We start from the raw sequence: 12,873 nt of genomic DNA, 5'->3' as shown, positions 1-12,873 counted from the left end.
CCGGATGTGACAGAATGGGTTTTAATAATGATAGACTTTCAAAAAAGGGGAAGGGTGTAAAACGTGCGGAATTAGACTTTTGTTAAATCGTAATTTTGAGATATTATTTGGATTGGATAGATCACTAATTTTATTAATCTTGGTTTGAGTAATAGATTTTCGGTTGTATCTTTACATTGAAATGTGAGGCCATATTTTCTCTGTAAGGATCCAGCTGGGAATTTCAGTTTTCTTTAAATTTATATTTTAATCTACTAAGCTACTAAAGTTGAATTAGTATACGAAATGTTTAAAGGTCCCTTATTGATAAATTAATGTTTTAAAATAATTCTCATCTTAAAGTTGTAAAGGATCAAATGAAGTTTCAAGGACCCTAGCTTTTCTAAATTTGTTTTGATGACATATATTTTTGAATAGTTTTTCCAAGGTAGTATTCCATGATGTGATACTTGAGGAATGTTTGTCTTTGTAGCTTTCATGATATAAAGATACAGAATAGTTATTATTGGGGATCATTAATATTTGATAATGTTTTGATAGTGTTTTAAAGTTTCCAAGTGTGTTCTAAATTTGATGTTCTAAGAATTTTATGAATTTTATGTGGATCTTCTCTTAAAATATTTATTGTTATTCATGATTAACTTCTGAGACATATCTATGATAATTTTCAATTCTTATTTTCAAATTAGAGTCCTTTAAGCTTCTTATGATTCAATCTAAAACGTTTTCAATGTAGAGCATACAAAGTAGGTTATTACCAAATTATCTATATCAGAGATAACTTTCTAAATTTAGTAATTTTATTATCGGTTTTCATGATGTAACTTCTTTTGTTTTATTAATTGTTGAATTTAACTGTAAGAGGTGACAATATAGTTGATATCTTCTCTCTATTTCGTTGTCTCTCTTGTCATTTCTGGATTCCCGTTCTCTAGCACTAGGTATGTTTATCAAGCATCCCTTTTATTAAGTTATATTGTGTGTGCTTCTAAATTCTAAATTCCAAATTAACTTTCTAAATTCATAGCACGGCACAGTTTATATGAATAGATGTTTTATGTATATATCTGTATGTGACCAGATCTCGAAAACGGCTCTAACGATTCTCACGAAATTTGGAACAAAGTAGGTTTATGATAATATGAAAATTCGATTGCACTTGGTCTCAACCCTGCGATAACTCGCTGAAGGACATTAAAAGGATAAATACGTCCTTGGAAAAACAGATGAAAATTTTGTCGTCTTTCGACACCGTAATGGAAGTGAGTGAGCGAGTGCATGTGTGGGATATTCCTCAGATGATCTCACGAGAAAAATATTTCAGCAAGAAAAACTTATTTTCGTTTATTTCTCTTTTTTTAGAAAACATATTTACTTCAGAAAGTCCAGAATAGTAACTAGATGATGTTGTGTAGATTAGTACATTATAATAGTATATTAAAAAATATTGTAGCAAACATCGTATATCATTTAGATATACGATCGAATTAGCATAAATCGAATTCATAGATCGAATTCATAGCATATCTATTTGTAATTGATGATGTGTTTGTTTTTTGAAGTGTGAATAAATTTTTATTTTTATGAGTGATAGTAGCTTGAAATATATTTTGATTTGGACTGTAGTATAAATTTTGAAAAGGGACAGTTTTGAGAATAAGCCTGTTGTGCCTCCTCATATAACTGTAAAAATAATTGTACGACTGAGAAAATGAATAAATAGATAGGTACTATAAATTCAATCTTTCGTTACAAATTTTCTATGCTTTTACACTCCAGATCGAAGCTCGGTCCCCCGATATTCATTATTATTTGAGCGCATGAACCCAGATCAAATATACATTCAATGCCTTGTGAGATGTAATCTCACATTTTTCTTTCTACGTCATTCAGTTTCACGTTTCCAGTTTCCTCTATCTCATAGAGGAAGCTATATTTCATATAACTTGAAATTCCAATAAATTTGTTTACATATTACTGTAGTTCACAATATTCCAATCAATCTATAGAATCCAGAAGAACTTCAATTATATTGTTCCAAAGAGAATCAACTCAAGAAGTAGGCTACACGATCATCTACAAATTTCTATTTTTTCCATGTGTAGTTTTTATTTTATATCTTAATAGCTTGAGTATCAAGTAATTTTTGAATGAACCATCTGGGGATATTTCTCTGAGTAGGGCTTATAATATATTCGACAACTCGTAGAGGTTAACGAAATCATTGAAAACAGTGAAATTTGTGAAGAATGACAAAAATTATCCTTTTAATAGAAAGTTCAGTCACGAGAGATTCTCACATTCTTAACAAGTTGATTTGCGGTAAATAATAGGTAATTTATTCGGGATAAGGCTTTCAAATACAAATAAAACAAATTATAGTTGTTGAAATTTTTTCTTAAAAGTTGAGCTTTCAAGGTCGTCACACCATCCAGCTCCCCATAGCTAGGAATACGTCTTCGGAAGACGTAGCCGTCCTATATTCCAATGTTGAAAGCTTCGCTACGCTGGTATGAACGGAACAGATTGCGTAGCGTGGATTTAGTATTGAAAGATAGGACGAATACGTATTCCAGCTACACGTAGCTGGGTGTGTGACGACCCTCAGAGTTGATAAGCGTGACGTACCGAATATCCATTTTACTCTATTTTGAATTTATGATGAAACCACTGAAGCTGTTCCCAGTTTTGAATGCTGAATTGAAACTGGCACAAATTAAGTGGTAAAACATGAAATGACGGTTTCTAATGAAACAATCAACCAAGTCATTAATGTGAACGATATGTGGATGGAAATAAACAGAGACATCGTTGATGTAGGCTATTAGGTATTGAAGCAACTTATGACTTATGAGATTTGGATTGCATTACTTCAAACTCTACTAGAATAGCTGCTCCATTCCTTAGTATAACCGACTGCATTCAACTGAACGTCAAGCATTTTGAATACGATACGAATGGAGCTTGAAGTACATATACGTGAACTACACATGAAAGTTCTTTCGTTCGAAAGCTAGAAGTGGTGACTTGAAAGTTCTATTTGCCAACAATATATTTTCAAATTTTTAACAACTTCTTGTATAGTAGCGGGAATAGTGGTAACTCACATCAGGTCCGTGTATGAGACGCGCACAAAGTTTTCCAAGTCAAACTCACAATTTTATCGGGCTCATTCCATTTTACTGCAATGCCCAAGATGGCATTGCTCTGAATATTATCCAATATAATTTCCAATATATCTATTGTCTATGAATAAATAAATGAATATTGACATTTTTATACTTTGTATCCAGATCTATGGAGATGAAGTTCATTAGAAGAATCATCCAAAATAAGATTGGAAAAATTATTGATTGAAAATGTGACAAATTCTTCTTACCAACCGATCTTTCAATGAGTTCGTTCTTCAAATCAGTCTCTAATATCGGGGCATCAAGCTTCGCTCGTTATTTATTTATTGATAAACAGAACACAATCATTCTTTAAAATGAATGGGAAAGGACTAACAGGCACAGCCCAAAACTGTTTCTTCCCTGAATTTTGATTTATACACTATAAATAATCTAAAAAGTAGGTTATGTTCCATAAACTTGAATTCAGGTCCGATTTCCAGTCCAAATATTTTTGAAAACAGAAAAGTTCCAATTTAGATTGTTTACAAACCGAATTGGATAACAAAATAGCACTCACTAATCACTTAAAACTGTAAAATAATGATTGACTTTGGAAATTATGATATACTTTAATTTTAGAATGATATACTCAGCTGAAAGACTGGAAGTCACAGCTGTTTTTCCAAGGATAAATTATCCTTTTAATGTCCTTCAGCGAGTTTTCCCAGGGATGAAACCTAGTGCAATCGAATTTTCATATCATAAGCCTACTATCACAGATTAAATAAGTATAAGTATTTACTTCCTTTATGCTACTATGTTCCAAATTTCGTGAAAATCGTTAGAGCCGTTTTCGAGATCCGTTGGACATAAATAACCACATAACCAGATATAAAAATAACCAGATAAATATAAAAATATATATAGAAATTGCTCGCTTAATATAATAGGATAACAATAATTACAGAAACAATGTATTAAACGTATCAATTTTTTTTCAATAAAAGTGTCCAAGTAGAAATCTTCAGAGAATCAGGGCTATATCTGAAGCTTCAACAGCATGTAGAAGGACTAGTTGATGATTCTTGAATGGAGCATGATCTTATAGGATTATATTCCACTTTTACAATCGAGAATAGAATTGCATGATTGGCTGAAGCATGTCTTGTCTTTGAAAAGCCAGAAGACAATTACTAGTTCATCCTCTGTTTGTTTAACAGCCGTTGGGCTGGTTGGCAGCAACTCTCTATGCCTCTCTGTCATCTGCCATCGATTTGTAGTTGGCACATATCAGATCCTTCTTCAGTAGTTCTATGTACTCCAGTCTTGAATTTGTTCGCGCGGTCCTTCCCTCAGCCATTCCCTCCATTATTGTTCTTGTTATTGTTTAAGAATCGCCATTATATCTGAGATTAATTCAGGTACAACTCTACAATATTTGTATAGCATATATTCGACTTCTAATATTACTCATGTCTATTACTGAAGTCTCTGTCTGTTAACAGTTATCTTCGGAGCCACACTGGCGTCTTCTCAGGCTGCCAGAATAACACTTATTTATTCATGAAAACGTTGATACAGTTGGCTGGCAGTCAAAGCAATACCTACTATTACCTAAGTAATATTAAGTATTGGTCAAAGCCTGTGTACACACTACATGCATTTCTGTTATTCCAGGTTTGCGTTGTACTAGTCCTTCCCGGAGAGTTCAGAGTGGTATGTCTATGTGCTGAAACAGTTGATAGCGCTGAACGCGTCTCCGTTACTCATCTTTCAATAATATTATATAATGTTCAAGTACTAAATTGTTTGTAGTTGCAAAGTATATTTAGAGTTCAAGTTTAGTCCGTTTTTATCAATTAAGTTTGTTTTCGGTCATTCAAAATTATTCCTTTGATATGTGAATCTTTTCTATTTAAGTGATAATAATGTGAAATATTTGTTCTATTTCTGGTTTTAAAGCGTCTTAATATGAAAATCTACTTTGTGAGCATATTTAATGACTGAAATTTTTGTAAAGTGAAGAACTACAAGACACAACCTATTTCGGACTATGTATAACCCTAAATTTTGGAGAAGAATAGTGCAAGGCTACCTTATTTTTTCTCTCCCTATCAGTTTGATAATGTACTTATTGTATGAATGAATGAATGAAACCATGTGAAATTACTTGCTCATAAAAATTATACGAATGGTTATTTGTTTATTTAAATTCAAGACTGTCATTACTTTGATCGTTGGTCTCACTTGAATCAATTCTCAAGTTGAGTGGTGTACTCTCCATCTGTACAGATGAGTCCAGTCCATCTTGAATGACTCCATGTTGAGTACATATGGCACTCTACCATCCTAGTTGCTAAGCACAACCTAAATAAATAAATAATTTTATTTCCATCATAAAATTCACTTGACATCCATTTTAAGTTTTGGAAATTATATGACCACTTTGACAAGTTGTGTGTTCATTGTTAGTAATGTATTTAATTGTAATTATTACTAAATTGTTAAGACAGATTATTTTTTTTTTTTTGGAGTTCAGTTCATCACTTTACAGACATTTTAGCGCACGACGTCTGTAGCATCCTGTAAACTTTAATCACTATCCCCAACAAGCCAAGACAACCAGCAAGAAGCAAAAAATCAAATATAACAAGACAACATACATGAGTAGATCTCTGTACAGTACAATGATATACAAACATACAATTAACAAAAAAACAAAGCAGCAAACAAAAACAATACTCAAACTGAAGAACAACTGGATTCATGAATTTCTAATCAACATAATCAACTCTAAATAAACAGTAATACAAAAAACTTCAAACCGGGTTAATTCTTAGAATATCAACATCCGTTTGCATCCATAGCCATGCTTTAATTTTCTTTAAAAATTTATTATTACATTTTCTGATATCCATTGGCAAACTATTAAAATATTGTGTACCCAAGTAACTAAAAGAATTTTCGAAAATCATTGTTCTAACTTTTTGAGATCTAAAAAAATTTGAAAATTTGACCTTCGAGCACCTACGAAGGTTGAAGCGAACCTGAGTCAATTCGTAGTAGACCTGGTGGCGTAGACTTGCTCGGTATTCACCACAATAACATCTCGCTTTTAATAGGTCTCTTATAATAGGCATCGTAATAGGTCTCATGGAGAGTTATGGATATCGCTATGCTTACCCTTCATTTGGTTGCAGGTGGTCACAAAGATTGAAATAGATAGTTTTTTAGCTGTTTCAGGACAGTTCAACTTCTGTTCAGCGCTCAGTTTTCCCTCCAGAATTACAGCTCTGTTAGTTCTGGCTTGCACCATTGTACATTATCTCTAATCCGAATTTCTGAGAAATAGAGAAGTATGTGAGTGGAAGAGAAAGATATGTGTCAAGAGGACAAGAGTAAGAGCGGCCATCTTTCAGCGGTTGTCGTATTAAAATTCTGAACGCGCTCCGCTTGAAACTGGAGCGTTACTTTTTCCCGCCACCGCCACTTCTACAGAGCTCCTTGAAAATACAGCGCACACGCCAGATATCATTTCCAGGATAAAGCGAGCGCGCTGAAATTCACACATCAAGGCCGAAAATGCCAACTCGGCCGTGGATTATTCTATTTTTGCGTCGTTTTCTCCAGCACTTACTCGCTGCTCTCACGGATCCAAGCTTCATTCAAATTTTTCGCCTGTCTCAAGAATTTTTATTCTCTAGCAACCTCAGCTCCCGAAAAATATCAAATGCTTTGAATCCCCACGAATTTTTAGAGACGGAGAAGTGGTTATTGAAAGGAAGAAATTCAATAAATCTCGTTAATATGCTGAGAAGTATTTCAAAGAATAAGTTCGGTCGAAAATACATACAATTTGGTCAAAAAATATTGTTCCAAGAACAAGTTTACAGTATTGTATAGAATGGAGAAAAAAAATTCAATATGTTCCAGTAGCTTGAAGAATCGTGCAGATTTAAATCATGGAAACAAACTACAGTTTTGAAAGGTAACTAATAAATTATCATACTCGTGTGATGTAAGGCAGCCTATGGACTTGAGAAGATCAGAGTAACCCAAATTCGAATGAATCAAAGCTGAACTAAGCTTTTCTGAACGATAATAATTAAAGCACTTGATTTATTCTATCTGCACCTGGATTTTTTGTCTGCAACTGTGTAATTGAAAACAACTTTTGGTAGCGAAATGCGAATTAAGTTAGAAAACAGCTTCAGTATGGTATGAGCAGAAGTTGAAGAAAAATAATATGTAGACGCGAGACGAAGCAAAAGAAAGAGAAGTTTCATTATGGTCGAAAAGTGAAACAAATGAAAATGTAATTCACACTGGAAAAAATAAGAGAGTAAAAAAACAGAATAAATAATATAGACAAGAGAATAGGTTTTGTGGAAAATAATAATAGAGAGATAAGGGATGAAAGAAATAACATTTTTGTTAGTGAGTTGTGTTGTGTCTGTCAATGGTAGGAAGCGACGGGCGAATATGATTAAATAGCGTCGCTGGCTGCTGGGCTACTGGCTGTCATCCTAGTGGCGACACGGCGGACGGGCAAAAGTTAACCAAAGTTTTCACCCCCAAATTGTGAATGACGCTTTAAATAACACTGCGCGAAAGGAAAGTTTTCGCAACGAATTTTAATATGCAAAGTTGGCCAAACTCTATAAAAGTTGTGTTGCAGTTGTTGTTTGTGTGCGTTCAAAGCATTTTGCAACCATCGATCATTCTTCGAGACCCGGTCGACTCTACTTTCCACGAACTCAAACACAATAAAGTTTTGGCGCATTTTTTAAGCGAGGTTGCAAGTATTCTGTTTACTAGCAAAACAGCTTTGACGAGTGTTTTAAATGAATTAGCAACTCGTTTGTGGTATAATATTATGAAAAATAGATTTTAGTTACTGTTTGCACCGAGAATATGGATTTTTGCAACCAGCGACCACATTTCCACTGCATTGAACATTTCCACTAAGTGTTTTGTACCATGTTTGGTCGATTATCCTAACACTAGTACGATACACGACCATTAAAAGCTAGGCGTACACCGGCTAGTCAAGGCAAGACTAGTCACGTTTAGTCACAATACTTCACATACTTGATTATGAAGACATGTCTAATTGCAATAACTAATCAGTGTGAGTTGCGTCATAAGCAAAATGTAAGGTATTGTGACTGAATGTGTCTTGTCTTGACTAACTGGTGTGAGCCTTGCCTTAGGCTTATGAAGACATGTCTAATTGCAGTGACTAATCAGTGTGAGTTGCGTCACAAGCAGCTATGTGAAGTATTGTGACTAAACGTGACTAGTCTTGCCTTGACTAATCAGTGTACGCCCAGCCTAAGACTTTTGTACCCTATTACAAGCAACAGCAAGGTCTGAGCATAATTGGTATATGTATTAATATTTATGTAAAGTTAGATTTTCCGCAAGTAGATATCAAAGAGCCTTTGAGGCTCTGCAAAGGCTAAAAAAAACTTTCTACTGGTGATATTTTTCGATTTTTATACTATCAAGCTGTCAAAGTAAAAAAGTTTTCTCAGGAAAAAATTTTTCCGATCATTACTTTTTGAGATATATGAGCGCCTAAAGTTAAAATTTTTGGGACAGATCATTTCAAATTCGGTAAGAGATAAATCCATGAAATTTTGAGGATAAATTCTTCATGGTATTGATTGAATGAAACAAAAGTTTTCTAAAAATATCAATCTTTGAGAAATTTATTCAATTCACCAAATATAACAAATAATAGTTATTTGTGCAACTAGTGCGCAAAGTGACAGTTTGCTGCACCGAAAGAAACGTTCATGCCCGAGCTGTAGGCGAGGGCGGAATGGTTTCTTGAGTGCAGCAGAGGAACTTTGTGCACATATTTCACATTTAATTTTTCCTACAGTTACCATTGAATATGAAAAGTGGGTAATTATGGATAAAATTATGGATGAAATCCATGTGTGTGTGATGCTGTTATTAATAACAACCTTAATTCATTTAAAAATTAATAATCCAATTGAAGTTGAAAATTCTCAGCCAAAGTTCTCATCTTTATTCATTCAAGAATCAGAAAAAATACAGATAAAACAAAAAATTCGCATTTAAAATACACGCCAACAGCCGGTTGGGATGACTGCAGAATGGCTGAACCGACAAGCGCGCGACCTAGCGGGAAGAATCGTACCTAACTTTGTTTCATACAACTAAAAACAGTATTAAGATATTTAGACATGGTTAACTTACTAAATTACCGAAAAATAATATAAGTAAACTAAAAAATATTTATAAAATAACATAGACAACAGAAAATATTTTATTGTAGTATATTCTAATGTTATTTTATTAATTTTATTGACATGGATTCCTAATGGTAATTATTTAACCTGAAAATTCGAATTTCATAATGTGTGTTTGCTACATTTCTTATTGCTTATAGTTGAAATAATTATTACTGTCAATAGAAAATAAATATTATTTATTATTAAATGATGATAAGTTATTATTTAATTACGATTTAGATAAACATTATTCTTGTTTTGGATTTCTAGATTGGGATCTAATCATAAATGTAGGGTAGCCATTGAAATGATTCTTATCTAAATCTAACCACAGTCATTGTTACCAACATAACTTTTGTTTTCGTGCACTAATCCTCCATATAACCCACCAACTATTAATTTTTGTGTTGCCATGTTGCAAATGTGGAGTCCAGGAAAAATTTTTCCCGCACTAGAGCGGAAAAGTGATTCTTTGCGTTCTGTAATCAGTGCAGGAATGGCCACTTTTCAAGGTAACTGTGGGAAAAAGTTATTTTTGGTCATTACCTATCTCAAAAATTAATGATCGGAAAAAATTACCTGAGAGAGCTTTTTCATTTTGATAGCCTTATAGTATTCATATTAAAAAAAATTGAAAAATATCACCAGTAGAAAGTTTTTTTAGCCTTTGCACAGCCTTAAGTATTGACCACTAATTTTGTATTTTACCATAGTTTTCAGAACTTTCAAATACTTTGAAGGAGAGTTATTGACTATTTGATGCTATTTTGGATAATCTTCATATCAGAATGATGAACCAAAGATTGTGTGGAAAGTCCAAGATGGATTAAAATGCATTGGGTTATGCTCAACTGACACCATAGGTGTGTGCTGACCTAATCATAGATCTGGTTCTACAGTGTTGCAACCTCGTTGAGCAGGCGATTCAACAAGAGATGGCTTCCATTTTATTAGATCGCAAAGTCCCTCCATCCGATGTTGACTGTTGAGCAGGCTAAGTAGCCTGGCACTGGCAGCAAGTTTGGGTTCAAAACGCGGACAACCGAAATAAGGTTGATTGTGATGCTCTCCTACTCTGCTTATTGAGTCGACAAACCGTTTTGTGAGTATGACTAGCTTAGTTGAATCGTAGGATCACTAAACCTGTAGCTCCGCTGAGACGAATCAGGAAGCAACAGAACTATTATTATGTAGGTTGGCCTATCAATAATTCACTTCAAACGTCAAGGCATCAGCCACTTTTAGTCCAGGCAATGAATGCTCAAAAAAGGGTATAGAGAGTAATGCTTGGAAGACAATTTTTGACCCCACATTTCTGTTAAGGGTAGTGAGGAGGTAAACATATCAAAAGTCCCCACCCCTACCCATCGTGCTAAGGGGTTTAGGGTGGTTCAAAGGTACCATTTTTTGGTTTCTCGCATATAACACGAAAACTATATATCTTACGGACATAACTGTTAGATACGAAATTAAAGCTTACATAATTTCCTACAAAAGTCAAATCACAACATTTTCTATATCTTCTCTAGTTTTCAATATAACCGCTCTCAAAGGTGCAACATTTTTGAAAAAAGTTTGCCTCCAATTCATTTCTATTTTCGCTCTTATAACACTTTAAAAATCGATGAAAAAAATTTATGCTGATTATGAGTTTATAGAGCATCGAGTTCTCTTCAATTTGATGTATAACACAAATTTACAAGTTTCACAATTTTACCCATTTCCCTAGAACTGTTACAGCAGCTTTAGTGTTTAGTGTGAAATTTTCAGTTTTGCAAAAATAGTCCAATTGACAAAGAAATTTGGAGGGAATGTTTTGTTTTGAACACAATTTTTGACTTTGCAGCTTTGTTGAGATTAGTTAGGAGAAGAACATATCAAAAGTCCCCATTCATAACTCATGTGCTAAGGGGATGAGGGTGGTTTAAAAGTTGCATTTTTCAGCTTTTTGCTTCCACGCTCATATCTTAAGAATAATGCGTTGAACCGACATAACTAACTATTCCAAAATGGAGCTTGATAAATTCTCTACACGGTTTGTACAGTGGAATTTTTCGATATTCCAAACAGTTCCCTGAAAATGCTGAAGCTCTACCAGAGCTACTGTACGGTACCGTTCTTACACTCTCTCGCCCCAACAAAACAGTAATAATGGACAGTAGTCTACAGTAATCGGTTCAGTTGACAAAAAATCGGCTTGAATTTGGAACATAAACGATCTAATAACATGGCATATCTTCATATGTTATCTTTTCTCTATGGTATCGTGTCCACGAGATTAATAGACCAACAGTATTATGTGTGGTACGAACCACCATAAAAAGAAGCTCACAACTTTCTGTTATTGTAGCTGGCTTCAAGCAGTTTAACAGAATAACAGAGAGCACGGCACTTGAAAGATTTTTCAAAATAATAATTTTGATCATGCACTTTTCCTCATAAGACCATTACAATATTGATAGATTGAAACCCACATGATTCGATGCGAACAGACACGGTTGTGAATACTAAGATAACCATCACTTCCCCAAATATAAAAACAATTTATAAATGATTACGGAAGATTGCAGTATTTTTTTACATTCAGAACTACTTTATAATTTGTTTTTGTTCAAGTTGAGGAATCACATTTGAATTTTTACCTGTTGATTCCATTGAAAATTGTAACAAAATGAATAAATAAATATTGTTCTACTCCTAAAGGAAATACTGATTGCTTGACCATACATTTGAAAATTGGCTTGAGCTGGAGGTGTGCGATGCCCAGCCCAGCCCCAGGTGTACCACCAACTTCTTGAAGGAAGTGCACAGTCGTGTAAGACGCACGTTGGTAAGCGTGAAGAACGATGCTGGAAATTAGGCACGACATGCTAAGCATGACGAAGTGGCCCACAGGCTGCGGAAGCACTGAGGTCTACGTCATCATGCCCGTCTGAGTTATATGTTGGCTGAATTCGGAAGAACGACACCAGGGTGTACAATAAACCAGCAGAGAGGAGATGGGCGCAAAAAGCTTAGGCTACCCCCTCAATTTCTCTGTGCAGGAGTTTCATTTTAGTGAGACTGTCGAGTAATTGCATTTTTTGCTTCTAATGTGCCTTCATTATATCTACTCAACTGCAAGCGCACTATAATCACACGATCATTCATTTAATCTCGTTCCAGGTGAAGATATAACTATAAATAACAAACTATATACACCATATATGTATAAAATGAAATAATAAATTATTATCAAGATTAATTCACATTTAATAGAAGACAGTTATGTTAAATATACTTTCTATTTTTTATACGATAAGATTCCATTTTCAATGATTAGCTAGAGAATTAGAAACAGTGTTGATAAGTTTTTACTTCTACTGGCCAACAAGTGTTACACTTATGCCAGAAATCTTCACCTCTAGCCTTATAAAAATAAGATAGTTGATATAGATATTTAGAATAGTCATTTTTGTCCAACTGTCACGACTCTGTATTATTTTCGTGTTTTT

Source organism: Nilaparvata lugens, chromosome 5, assembly GCF_014356525.2.
Source record: "Nilaparvata lugens isolate BPH chromosome 5, ASM1435652v1, whole genome shotgun sequence".
NCBI lineage: Eukaryota > Metazoa > Arthropoda > Insecta > Hemiptera > Delphacidae > Nilaparvata > Nilaparvata lugens.
The sequence above is the reverse complement of the archived record's forward strand: the minus strand, read 5'-3'. Positions refer to the sequence as shown.